Raw genomic sequence first — 13096 nt, 5'->3', positions numbered from 1 at the left:
GAATAAGAATTAAAATGGTTGGTCACTGGGAAATTCCCCCTTGGCGGATGGAGCGGAGGTGCTCAACGAAGCAGTCCCCCAATTTATGTCAGATCTCACCAATGTAGAGGAGGCTGCATCGGGAGCCCAACAGATTCACAGCTGAAGTGTTGCCTCACCTGGAAGGAGTGTTTGGGGCCCTGAACGGATGTGAGGGAGGAGGTGAAAGGGCAGGTGTAGCACTTTGACTGCTTGATGGGATAAATGCCAGTAGGGAGATTGGTGGGAAGGGATGAATGGACAAGTGTTGCTGGAGCTAGGAGACAGCAGCTCTACACCAACACCTGGTATTGGCTCTGAAGATCAACTCACTCAGATACAGTGACAAGATACAACTGTAAGTAATGATACCGGAATAAAACATCTGGTAATGTCTGCAGAAGGAGAAACAAGATGAATGTTTCATGTCTGAGACCCTTTGTCAAAACTGGGAAGAAGATTTAAAAGAAAAAGGTGGTTTTAAGTCACCAAGAAGGTGTTCCCCATCACGTTCCCCTTAATCATTTCACCTTTCACTCTTAACCCATGACCTCTAGTTCTAGTGTCACCCAACCACAGTGGAAAGCAGGGGGTGGGGGGGGGAGGGAAAGATGTGCTGAATGGTGGGATCCCGTTGGAGGTGGCGGAAGTTACGGAGAATAATATGTTGGACCCGGAGGCTGGTGGGGTGGTAGGTGAGGACAAGGGGAACCCTATTCCTAGTGGGGTGGCGGGAGGATGGAGTGAGAGCAGATGTGCGTGAAATGGGGGAGATGCGTTTGAGAGCAGAGTTGATGGTGGAAGAAGGGAAGCCCCTTTCTTTAAAAAAGGAGGACATCTCCCTCGTCCTGGAATGAAAAGCCTCATCCTGAGAGCAGATGCGGTGGAGATGGAGGAATTGCAAGAAGGGGATGGCATTTTTTAGGTGATCCCACTGCAGGCTTTAATAGCCTTCCTTGCTGTCCATTACATCCCCAATCTTGGTGTTATATTATAATCTTGGTCTTCATTATTATATCACATTCCAGACCAGTCAGTCCCCTCATGGCAAATAGTTCATTCTACTAACCAGCCCTGCATACTTCAACCACTGTGATGATTAAAGAGGATTTCAGTCATTGGCTTAATCAATGTGTGGTCAAGGTCAATTTCACAGCTAGGAGGATGTGTGGTAAGTAAAGTGAGAGCTTGTTCAATGTTGGATTAAGTGCCATAATGGAAAAACAAGTTGCCCTCAATAAGTAATAAACACAAGAGATGCTACAGATGCTGGAAACCTTGAGCAACACATACAATGCTGGAGGAACTCAGCAGGCCGGGCAGCATCTATGAAGGAGAATAAACAGTTGATGTTTCAGGCCGAGACCCTTCATCAGGACTGGAAAGAATGAGGGCAGAAGCCAGAATAAGAAGGTGGGGAAGAGAAAGGAGTTCAAGCTGGAAGATAATAGGTGAAAGCAGGTAAAAGAGAAGGGAAGTGGGTGGGTAGGGTTAATAAAATAAGAAGGTGGAAGGGGATAGATGGAAGAGATAAAGGAGGAATCTAAAGGAGAGGACAGTGGACGATTGAAGAAAAGGAAGGAAGGGGGGAACTAGATGGTGATGGGCAGGTGAGGAGAAGTGCATGGGATTGCTATATTCAGGGGGACGGTCATCAGACTTGCTTCAACCTTAGCTTTTCTTTCTCATGTTTATCCATAGAGTTATAGACTCATAGAGAAGTACGGAACAGAAACAGGCCCTTCAGCCCATCTAGTCCATGCCAAAACCATTTAAACTGCCTATTCCTATCGACCTGCACTGGAACCAGACCCCTCCATATCCCTACCATCCATGTACCTGTCCAAACTTCCCTTAAATGTTGAAATCGAAATCGCATCCACCACTTGTGCTGGCAGCTAATTCCGCACACTCATGGCCCTCTGAATGAAGATTTCCCTCATGTTCGCATTTAACTTCTCACCTTTCACCTTTAACCCATAACCACCCAACCTCAGTGAAAAAGGCCTGCTTGCATTTACCCTATCCCTACCCCTCATAATTTTGTAAACCTTTATCAATCTCATCTCAATCTTCTAAGTTCTAAAGAATACAGTCCTAACCTATTCAATATTTCCTTATAACTTATGTCCTCCAGACATGGCAACACCCCTGTTTATACCTTTCCTTTAGGTAGGTGGCCAAAACTGCACACAATACTCCAAATTAGGCCTCAGCAATGCAATGCTTTTTAAATCTTCAACATAACATCCCACCTTCTGTACTCATGACATTGATTTATGAAGGCCAATGTGCCAAAAGCTTTCTTTAAAACCCTATCTACCCGCGATGCTACTTTCAAAGAATTATGGACCTGTGTTGTTCTACCACGCTCCTCAGTGCCCTATCGTTCTCTGTGCAAGGCCTACCATGGTTGGTCCTACCAAAGTGCAAAATCTCGCTGTTTTGTGCATTAAATTCCATCTGCCATTTTTCAGCCCATTTTTCCACCTGGTCCAGATCCCTCTGCAAGCTGTGATAGAACTTCTTCACTGTCCTCCACACCTCAAATCTTGGTGTCATCTGCAAATTTACTGATCCAGTTAACCATTTTATCATCCAGATCATTGATATAGATGACAAACAACAACAGACCCAGCACTGATCTCTGTGTCACACCACTAGTCACAGGCCTCCAGTCAGAGAGGCAACCCTTGTAATATTTATAAGATTGGTTAGACATGACCTACCATGCACAAAGCCATGATCACAATCTTTAATCAGTGCATGTCTATCCAAATATTTATATATCCGGTCCATTAGAATACCTTCCAATTATTTTCCCACAACTGACTTCAGACTCACGGCTTATAATCTCCTCTTTAATGCTCGAGCTTTTTTAAAACAGTGGAGCAACATTGGCTATCCTTCAATCCTCTGGTACCTCTCCTGTCGCTAAGGATGTTTTAAATATCTCTGCTAGGGCCCTGGCAATTTCTGCACTAGTGTTCCACAGAGTCCAAGGGAACATCTTGTCAGGCCCTGGGGATTGATCCACCCTGATTTGCCTTGGGGTAGCAAACACATCCTCCTCTGTAATCTGTACAGGGTCCATGAAGTTGATGCTGCTTGGCCTCATTTCCATAGACTCTGTATCTGTTTCCCAAGTAAATACAGATGCAAAGAGTGCATTTAAGATCTCCCCCATCTGTTTTGTCTCCCCACATGGATTGCCATTCTGGTCTTCCAGTGGACTAATCTTGTCCCTTGCTATCCTTTTGCTCTTAACATATCTGTAGAATCCCCTTGGAATTTCCTTCAGCTTGTCTGCTTCCAGTCAAGATGGCACCTGTGTACAATGATCACATGGTCAACATCTTCTGGATTGATCATGAAACCATATATTTCACTTTTTTATGTCTTTTATGTTTGTTTTTCATTTTGAATGTGATTTGGGAACTGTTGAAGCCTGTGATTTGCAGTTTGGAGATCGTTTGGGTGCTTCAGCTGCAGTCTCTGAGAGGATTCCAGGAGGCAGAGGCAGCGTGTAGGAACCTCGTGGTGAGAAAGCTGGAGGTGGGCAAGCCGATGTTCGACTTTATTTTATTGATTAAAGCTTCCATTGTTCGCTGATTAAAGCAATGAGGGAGATTGAAACATCAAGGCGAATGTGGAAGGTGAGCGTTGGCTGCCTGCCTTTTGATCACTGGTGGGATTGTTCTGCTGCCACAGGGGGAAAGGCCTGCCACTGTGCCCGGAGAATGTTACCCAGGTTTTCTGCGATTTGGATATGGACTTGGACTATAGACTTTTTAAAAAGTCTAATAGTTTTTTTATATTCTCTGTTTTTCGCCTGATCTTTCTCAGTTTTTTGTGTGCAGGGAGGTCAATGTGCCTTTTCCGTTTTTGTTCATTTTTTGTGAGGGGAGGGGGTATTTGGGGGTTGATGATCATGCTGCAGCTCTTTTTCTTGATTTCATGGCTACCTGGAGAAGAAGAATTTCAGAGTTGTATACTTTGATAATAAATTATCCTTTGAACCTTTGAATCTTTGAACTTCATGTGTTCTTTGAGCTTTCCTGATTTCTTTCTTAAGTGTTCTCTTGCATTTTTTGTACTCCATAAGCACCTCATTTGTTCCTACCTGCCTATACCTGCAATGCACCTCCTTTTTTTTCCCTTAGCCAGGGCCTCAATATCTCTTGAAAACTAAGGTTCCCTACACTTGTTATCTTTACTTTTATTCTGACAGGCGCGTACAAGCTTTGCATTCTCAAAATTTTGGTTTTGAAAGCCTCCCACTTTCCAAGTATATCTCTGCCAGAAAACAATCTGTCCCAATCCACACTTGCCAAGTAACTTCTGATACCATCAAAACTGGCCTTTCTCCAATTTAGGATCTCAACCCGTGGACCAGACCTATCTTTTTGCATATTTACTTTGAAACTAATGACATTGTGGTCACTGGATGCAAAGTGTTCCCCTACACCTGGCCTGTCTCATTCCCTAACAGCAGATACAGTACTGCATGTTCTCACGTACTGATGAAGAAAACTTTCCTCGACACATTTGACAAACTCTGTCCCATCTAGTCCTTTTAGAGTATGGGATTCCCAGTCAATATGTGGAAAATCACCTACTATTACAACCTACATCAAAGTTGCTGGTGAATGCAGCAGGCCAAGCAGCATCTATAGGAAGAGGTGCAGTCGACGTTTCAGGCCGAGACCCTTCGTCAGGACTAACTGAAGGAAGAGTGAGTAAGGGATTTGAAAGTTGGAGGGGGAGGGGGAAATCCAAAATGATAGGAGAAGACAGGAGGGGGAGGGATAGTGCCGAGAGCTGGACAGGTGATGGGCAAAAGGGGATACGAGAGGATCATGGGACAGGAGGTCCGGGAAGAAAGACGGGGGGGGGGTGACCCAGAAGATGGGCAAGAGGTATATTCAGAGGGACAGAGGGAGAAAAAGGAGAGAGAGAGAAAGAATGTGTGCATAAAAATAAGTAACAGATGGGGTACGAGGGGGAGGTGGGGCCTTAGCGGAAGTTAGAGAAGTCAATGTTCATGCCATCAGGTTGGAGGCTACCCAGACGGAATATAAGGTGTTGTTCCTCCAACCTGAGTGTGGCTTCATCTTTACAGTAGAGGAGGCCGTGGATAGACATATCAGAATGGGAATGGGATGTGGAATTAAAATGTGTGGCCACTGGGAGATCCTGCTTTCTCTGGCGGACAGAGCATAGATGTTCAGCAAAGCGGTCTCCCAGTCTGCGTCAGGTCTCGCCAATATATAAAAGGCCACATCGGGAGCACCGGACGCAGTACATCACTCCAGTCGACTCACAGGTGAAGTGTCGCCTCACCTGGAAGGACTGTTTGGGGCCCTGAATGGTGGTAAGGGAGGAAGTGTAAAGGCATGTGTAGCACTTGTTCCGCTTACACGGATAAGTGCCAGGAGGGAGATCAGTGGGGAGGGACGGGAGGGACGAATGGACAAGGGAGTTGCGTTGGTCCTGGTGATTAGCTCTGTTGTGTATTTAATGTTTCAGTAATATAGTAAATATATTGTTTGATCAAGCATTCTTTATTTATTTAAATAATTTGTTATGGGTTATATGTAAAAATATGTGAATTGCACATGTCATGATGCCACCACGTGATACGCACATGCCTCGCTTAAAGTAAAGAACAAACTAAGACTCTTGGGCTCCCATCTTTTTGTTCCAATTAGTTGAATTTTGCTCTCTGCCTGTGAATTGCGAGAATTGTTCCCTATCTTTTACGTAAGAACATAAGAAATAGGAGCAGGAGTCGGCCATCTGTCCCATTGAGCCTGCTCCGCCATTCAATAAGATCATGGCTGATCTGACCATGGACTCATCTCCACCTACCTGCCTTTTCCCCATAACCCTTAATTGCCCTCCTATTCCTCTTCTCCCGCTTCACGCTCTGCCACCTCGTGCCAAGCACTGCTTGCAGCATCAGAGTGAGTGGTATTGCCCAGAGACTCAATGCTCACAGCAGCACTGAAGGGATAGGAAGCTTTCAATACCTATGGCAGTTTCATTATCCACTTTCCAAATTGGTGAGCATTTGAAATCAAGCGTAGAGCTGTGTTGTTGCAATGGGATTGTGGCTGCAGATTGTGATGGTTTGGTAACGTTTATGTCCAGTCCTGCCCGACGCAGGCCTCTCATGGTCTGAGTCGACGTTCCCTCCCCTCCCTGGGGCTAAGATGTAATTTAGGAGACCTGACCTAAAAGTTTTGTCTTGATGTCAACATTCCACTTGAACCTCTTCACAAGATACCCTTGTGCTCCCTCCTTCACCATCTTGTTCAATTTCCCTCTAAATACAATCAGGTGATTTGTCTCTGCAGGTTCCATATCTTGGACCGCTGCACAAGTGAAGTGCCCAATGTCCATTCTTTGGAAAAAGATGATTTTTAAGACTACATGAAAAACAGATACCGAGTCCGTATGCCCTGTCCTGAGAGGGTCCCCAGTCCCTGCTGGCAAGTCATTAAGGCACCATCTGCAGTCCCCTCATCTCTCTGCTGATGATGTGGTGAAGGCAGAATTGCAAACAGTGTTCCATGTGTTCTCAGGTCAAGTTCTGAACTGCAACTTTCCTGCTTTAGGTTCCATTTCTCGAGAAATGAGCTTCAGCACATGGCCTGCTTTCTTACAGACCTGCTAATTTGCTTTACCATCTCACACTTTTTGCCCTTAACCCTACCTTTGCTTTGTGTTTGGTTTCTTGTCAGCTACATATTCTGTTAGTTCAAAATATTCACTAATATTATTGAAGAATGTTCTCCTCTTTTGAAATGTGCATTGACTATGTATTCTGTATCTGGTTTATAGATTGGCTTTTTAATTTCATATAACAGATTAACCTCATTGGCTTGTCACCAAAGACCCTTGCAAATTTCTACAGATGTGCTGTGGAGAGCATTCGAACTGGCTGCATCACTGTCTGGTATTGAGTTGGGAGGGTGCGGGAAGGCTACTGCACAGGATCGAAGTAAGCTGCAGAGAGTTGCAAACTTAGTCAGCTCCATCATAGGTACTAGCCTCCACAGTATCCAGGACATATCCAGGAGTGATGCCTTAAAAAGGCAGCATCCATCAATAAGGACCCCCCAGCACCTAGGACATGTCCTCTTCTCATTGCTATCATCAGGAAGGAGGTACGGAAGCCTGAAGACACACACTGAATGACTCAGGAACAACTTCTTCCCCTCTGTCATCCAATTTCAGAATGGAAATTGAAGCTATAAACACTACCTCGCTACTTTTTCTTCTTTTCCCTTTTGCACTACTTCATATTTCTTACTGTAATTTGCAGTTTTTATTATTATGTATTACAATGTACTGCCGCCACTTAACAACAAATTTCAAAGACTATTGGAATGGGATACACAATGCCCTACAAGACATTTTTAAATGTGAAATATCCTTAGAAAGTAAAACCATATATTTTGGGTATATACCTCAAGAATGGTTGAAAAGAGATAAATATTTAATGAATGTATTGCTGGTGGCTGGTAAAAAGACCCTTACCAGGAAATGGTTATCACAGGAGAGCCCAACTTTAAATGTATGGATGGAAATTACAATGGACATTTACAAAATGGAGAAGATAACAGCATCTGTCAATCATAAATTGGAACAATTTGATTCATACTGGGAAAAATGGTTTAATTATATAACACCCCATAAGCCTGATTTTATTCTCACAAGTCAATTATTATGTTGTAAAAAAAAGATCACACCCTACTCTGTACATAGTTTTCCTTTTGTTTGTTCTTTCTTTTCTATAAGTGTATACCTCAGATAAATACTATGTGGAGATTGGTGGCAAACATGAATATATGATATATACATACAATATCTGAAATACATCTTACGGAAATGTTTGTATGATGCTGAATTTCAATAAAAAATAAATTATAAAAAAAAAATTCATGACATATACCGATGATATTAAACCTGATTTTGATTCTTATTCTGTTTCATTGCCACTGACAGGAAGCCTAGCACTGCGCTGTGCTTTGGACTTGTTTTGCACTGGTCAGTAAATGTAGCAGCAACGTTCACCACCTCACATTTCCAGTCATGGTTTATATTTCACTGACAGCTCCTTTAGCCTCTTAAAGTATCTCTGAAAACAACACGACCATTCGTCCTTTCAGCATGATTAGTTTATCAATTATAACCATTTTTTTATCCAAAATATCTTGATAACTTTTTGATCTCTTCCTAATGTCACATCTATATCATTATTCTCTGCTCAATGCTGAGATAATGTAATTATTCCATTAATTCTGCCACTTCGATGTTATTAATCCTGAATTTATCACGGGTGTCCCTTGTGATTCTATTCTTATGCTGATTCTTCCTTTGTTAGTTTAGTGTCTGTAAAATACTTAGTGATTCTTTTTAGAGTTCTTGATAGCTTACTTATGTAGTTACTCTTTGCGTTTCTAATTTTTAAAAATTTTATTCCCAATATTTATACGCTCTCTTTTATCCGTGTTTTCTTTATTTTCTATGTATAAAAATCTTGGTCATTTGTTTCAGTTTTGTTGCACGACTGGTTAGCTTGGTATCGCTGGACAGCACTGCTCACAATCGGTGAGCCCTGCTTTATATGTTCCCAACAGAGCCTTGTCACTGCTGGTTAGGGCCAAAGGTCAATATTAGTTTATTTCCATTAATTTTATTCTCATTCGTTTTTTTTTAGATCCAAAATATTTTACTTAGTCTTTCAATCACAAACAAGAGAAAATCTGCAGATGCTGGAAATCCAAGCAGCACACACAAAACACTGGAGGAACTCAGCAGGTCAGGTAGGCCCAAAACATCAACTATACTTTTTTCCATAGATGCTGCCTGGTTTGCTGGGCTCCTCCAACATTTTGTGTGTGTGTTGCTAAGGTCTTTGTCTCTTTTATGTATTTCTTATCCTTTATCTTAAAACACTGTTGTCAGAGAGTCATATACGGTACTGAAGCACACCCTTTGGACTACTGTGTCCATGCCAACCATCAAGTGCCTCTCTGTACTAATGCATTTCACCAGCACTTGGCCAGTAGACTCCTGTGCTTTGGAGATTCACCTGGATACTCTTCTTAAATGCTGTGAGAGTCTCTGCCTCTACCACCCTCACAGGCAGTGTGTCCCAGATTGCAGACCCCCCTCCCCTCCTGTGGAGAGGTTCGTGCTCAGACCCCCTCTTGCTGCTTTCTATTGCCTAATCACTCCCCTGTGTTTCTCCTTTTACCAGGTCTTGATTACTTCCTTTGAAACGTAGCAGGAATTATTCGCTCTCCTGAATTTTGCTCTCTCTCAATGCTGCCGGAGGATGGCACTAGAGTCCTGGGTCTTGCGCAAGGTTGAATCGACCGGGGTTTGTGGATTGGACACTGTAGTTTAGGTTGTGGTGTGTTTCTGGTTTTTCATTGCTCCTTTTTTTTTGTTGTTATTTGGTGCAATTTTGATCGGGCGGGCTGGCAATTCAACTGGACGGAATATTCCTGGACTGCTTTGATGTTTTATGTTCCAGGCTTCTCGCTCACTTTTGCTGCCGTTTGCGCGGTTTGTTCTTGGCACGTTGGCGGTTAGGTGTTTTCTTTGTGCAGGTTCCACAGTCGTCTTTGTTTGGTGGCTGTCTGTGGGAAGACAGATCTCAGGGTTGTATACTTTGATAATAAATGTACTTTGAGTCAAATTTCTTATACAGCAGGTTAAAAGGGTACAGCATAACCCTATCCCTACTTCCTCGCTAGATTATATGTGTGTGATTGAACTAGCCCATGATTATATTACAGCTTTTCACAGATTTTATTTTATATTTCTTCCTCCATTATCTAATGTTGCAGGGTTTACATCTGCAAATGAAATTCTCAGTCCTAATGAATTTCATAGTGAATTTAATATTGGTTAACTTGTTTTTATTTTTTAACCAACATAAACATTATTCATAATAAAAAATATTTATCAGAATAAACAGAGCAATGTATTTTCATTCTTACATTCATAGACAGTGGGTTATGAAATGTTCAATCATATTTCATGAAATGCTGCCCCTGGGGTGGAACTGTATTGAGAAACTTTAATTCTCCAGTAGCAGAAGAATCCTACGCTGTGGTGCTTCCCCGCCCCCGAGCCCTTGCAGATGGTCCGGAAGAATTTTTTCATGAAGGAGCGGTAATGCAGCTGACTGGGATTTTTTTTAAAAATATTGCCTGCTGCCATTGTGTGATCTCTGCTCAACACAGGCACGGGAGAGCCGCTTTAATCTGCCTGTAGCATATTCAAATCAACACAGTCCTTACCTTCCTTTGCCCAGAGCAAGAGCCATGAGCTAGATTTGTGCACTCAACAGTCAGGCAGAAATGACTTAATTCCTGCTGGGCTGTGGAGACGGTTCCTGCTGCCAAACAGCGCATGCAAATCGCATGTCAATCACATCAATCACTGCAGGGCCCGCTGATGAACATTGATGAAGACTGTCACAGGTCAGGTATAATTGCCCAGGCTGCATTAGCACATTCATTTAATTGACTCGAAATTAGCACTTTAATGAATGCAATGCAGCACATCCTTCCTCTAATCAGCCAATTTATCCAGATTAATTGTGGTCGCGTTTAATGAACTATCAATGTAGCCTTGCTCAATACAGGGCTGTCATGTGCTGCAGATAATGATGTTTGCTGGTTAAACAGCTTCACGTCAGTGACTTTCTGTAAATTTGACCATGCATTTGACAGGATTAAGTTGAGATGACATGTTTGAAAATATCTCCAAATGCTGAAATGACAGTCTTAAAGCTGACTGCTGCACAAGTTATTTTTTTGATTATTTTTCGAAAGATTAGGTTGACAAGCTCACCAAGAGCGAGATATCAGGAGCTGGAGAGAGTTCTCTTTGGCTCCCAGGAGCAGCAAGCTGAAGAGCGGACAAGTACTGTGTCCACGTAATACCACCTGAGGCTGAGTTAGGGTCCTGAGTTCCTGAGTGTCAATATCTCCGAGGACCTAACCTGACCCAACATATTGATGCATCTACAAAAAGACACGACAGTGGCTATGTTTCATTAGGAGTTTGAGGAGTTTTGGTATGTCACCAAAGGCACTCGCAAATTTTTACAGATGTACTGTGGAGAGCATTGTAACTGGCTGCATCACTGTCTGGTATGGGGGGTTAGGGGGCTACTGCACAGGATCAAAGTAAACTGCAGAGAGTTGTAAACCCAGTCAGTTCCATCACGAGCACTACCCTCTATAGTATCCAGGACACTTTCAAGGAGCGATGCCTCAGAAAGGCAGCGTCCATCATTAAGGGCCCTGCCCCATCACCCGGGACATGCCCTCTTCTCATTGCTACCATCAGGAAGGAGGTACAGAAGTGTGAAGGCACACACTCAGTGATTCAGGAACAGATTCTTCCCCACCACCATCTGATTTTTTTGCACTACTTGTTTAATTTAGCTATTTAATATGTGTATCTACTCACTGTAATTCACAGTATTTTCTATAGTTACCATGTATTGCATTGAACTGCTGCCACAAAGTCAACAAGTTTCACGACGTATGTCGATGATATTAAACCTGATTCTGATTCTGTGCTCTGGAGCAGCATGACGTGATACTGACCCAGGTACAGAGGAAGTCCATTGTTAAGGAACAACATCCACTCTCCAGGTAATATTGGCGGAGGTGTAAGGGGAATTCCGTGCCCAGTACAGGGTGTTGGGATAGTGAGTCTGTTCCAAGGAAGAACACAGTGAGATCCTGACGCAGATATACAGGAATTCCTGTCACTGGTAACGTACTTGAAGAGAGCTTCACCCAGGAGAGAATGGGAGATGCTGTAGTCAGAGCAAGAAAAGCAGCATCATATGGTACTGAGCTGAGGACAGGGAGTATCACAGCAAGCATTGCATGGGGAAATACAGCCCAGGGCTCTCATGGCATGGCTTCATACTGATCCAGCTTCAGGGAAAAGATGTATTGGTGTAGGGAGATAGATCCAAACCCTTGAACCGAATGGGCCAATTCCATTGGGTTCCATTGGACTCAACACTACAAATACAGGCAGAAATTCCTTCTACCAAAGTGCATGACCATACACTTCCCAACACGGCATTCCATCTTCCACTTCTTTGCCCATTTTCCCCAATCTGTTCAAATCCTTCTGCAGACTCCCTGCTTCATCAACACTACCTGGCCCTCCACAAATCTTTGTATTCTTTGCAGACTTGTCCACAAAGCCGTCAATTCCATCATCCAAATCATTAACATATAATGTGAAAAGTAGCAGTCCCAACACTGTTATCTGCAGAAAATCACTGGTCACCGGCAGCCAACCAGAAAAGACCCCCTTTATTCCCACTCTTTGTCTTCGGCCAGTCGGAAAATCTTCTATCCATGTGGCACCTTTTCAAAGGCCTTCTGAAAATCTAGGTAAGCAAGAGCCTGCACTGTGTTGGATTGTTCTACATTTTGTGCAGTCAGTCTCTGGATGAATTTCCCTGCCTTACAGTGATGTGAGCATGGCAGTTATTCCTGTGTGTCACTATATTCCCCACAATTTCAGCATCTCACACTTGTGCCATTTCTAACACCTCATTTGGGGTCCTTTTTTATGTTTGATTATCCTATTACGACTTTGATGTGAAAGTAAACTCCTAGTGGTGAGGTGGGATTTGAATTCATATGATTGGGTCAAGAGACCAATGGTCCTGGCTCAGGATATCTCCAGTAACACACCGTTACCCTTCTGCACTGATAGATTGAATGTGAGGCCCTCTGTTGGTCGAGGTTGTCTATGGATGTTGCGTTCCAGCTGTCTACAGAAGCCAGGGCAGCACAATATGGAGAGTGTGTTGCCCATTGCAGCAGTCTCCCCCTCTCTTTGACAGATCGAAAGAAACAGCAGAGACCAATACAGACTGGCATAAGCATAAGGTCCTGGAGCGAAGTCTAAAAGGGGAAAGCTTTGTGGGAGCTTGGCTATAACCGGCGCACCAATCGTGAGTTGGAGAGCAGGGAAGGTTCAGGCATATAAGGGAGACACTGCCTAGCGGAGC

The sequence above is a fragment of the Mobula hypostoma genome, chromosome X1, assembly GCF_963921235.1.
Source record: "Mobula hypostoma chromosome X1, sMobHyp1.1, whole genome shotgun sequence".
Lineage (NCBI taxonomy): Eukaryota > Metazoa > Chordata > Chondrichthyes > Myliobatiformes > Myliobatidae > Mobula > Mobula hypostoma.
Note: the sequence above shows the minus strand (reverse complement) of the source record.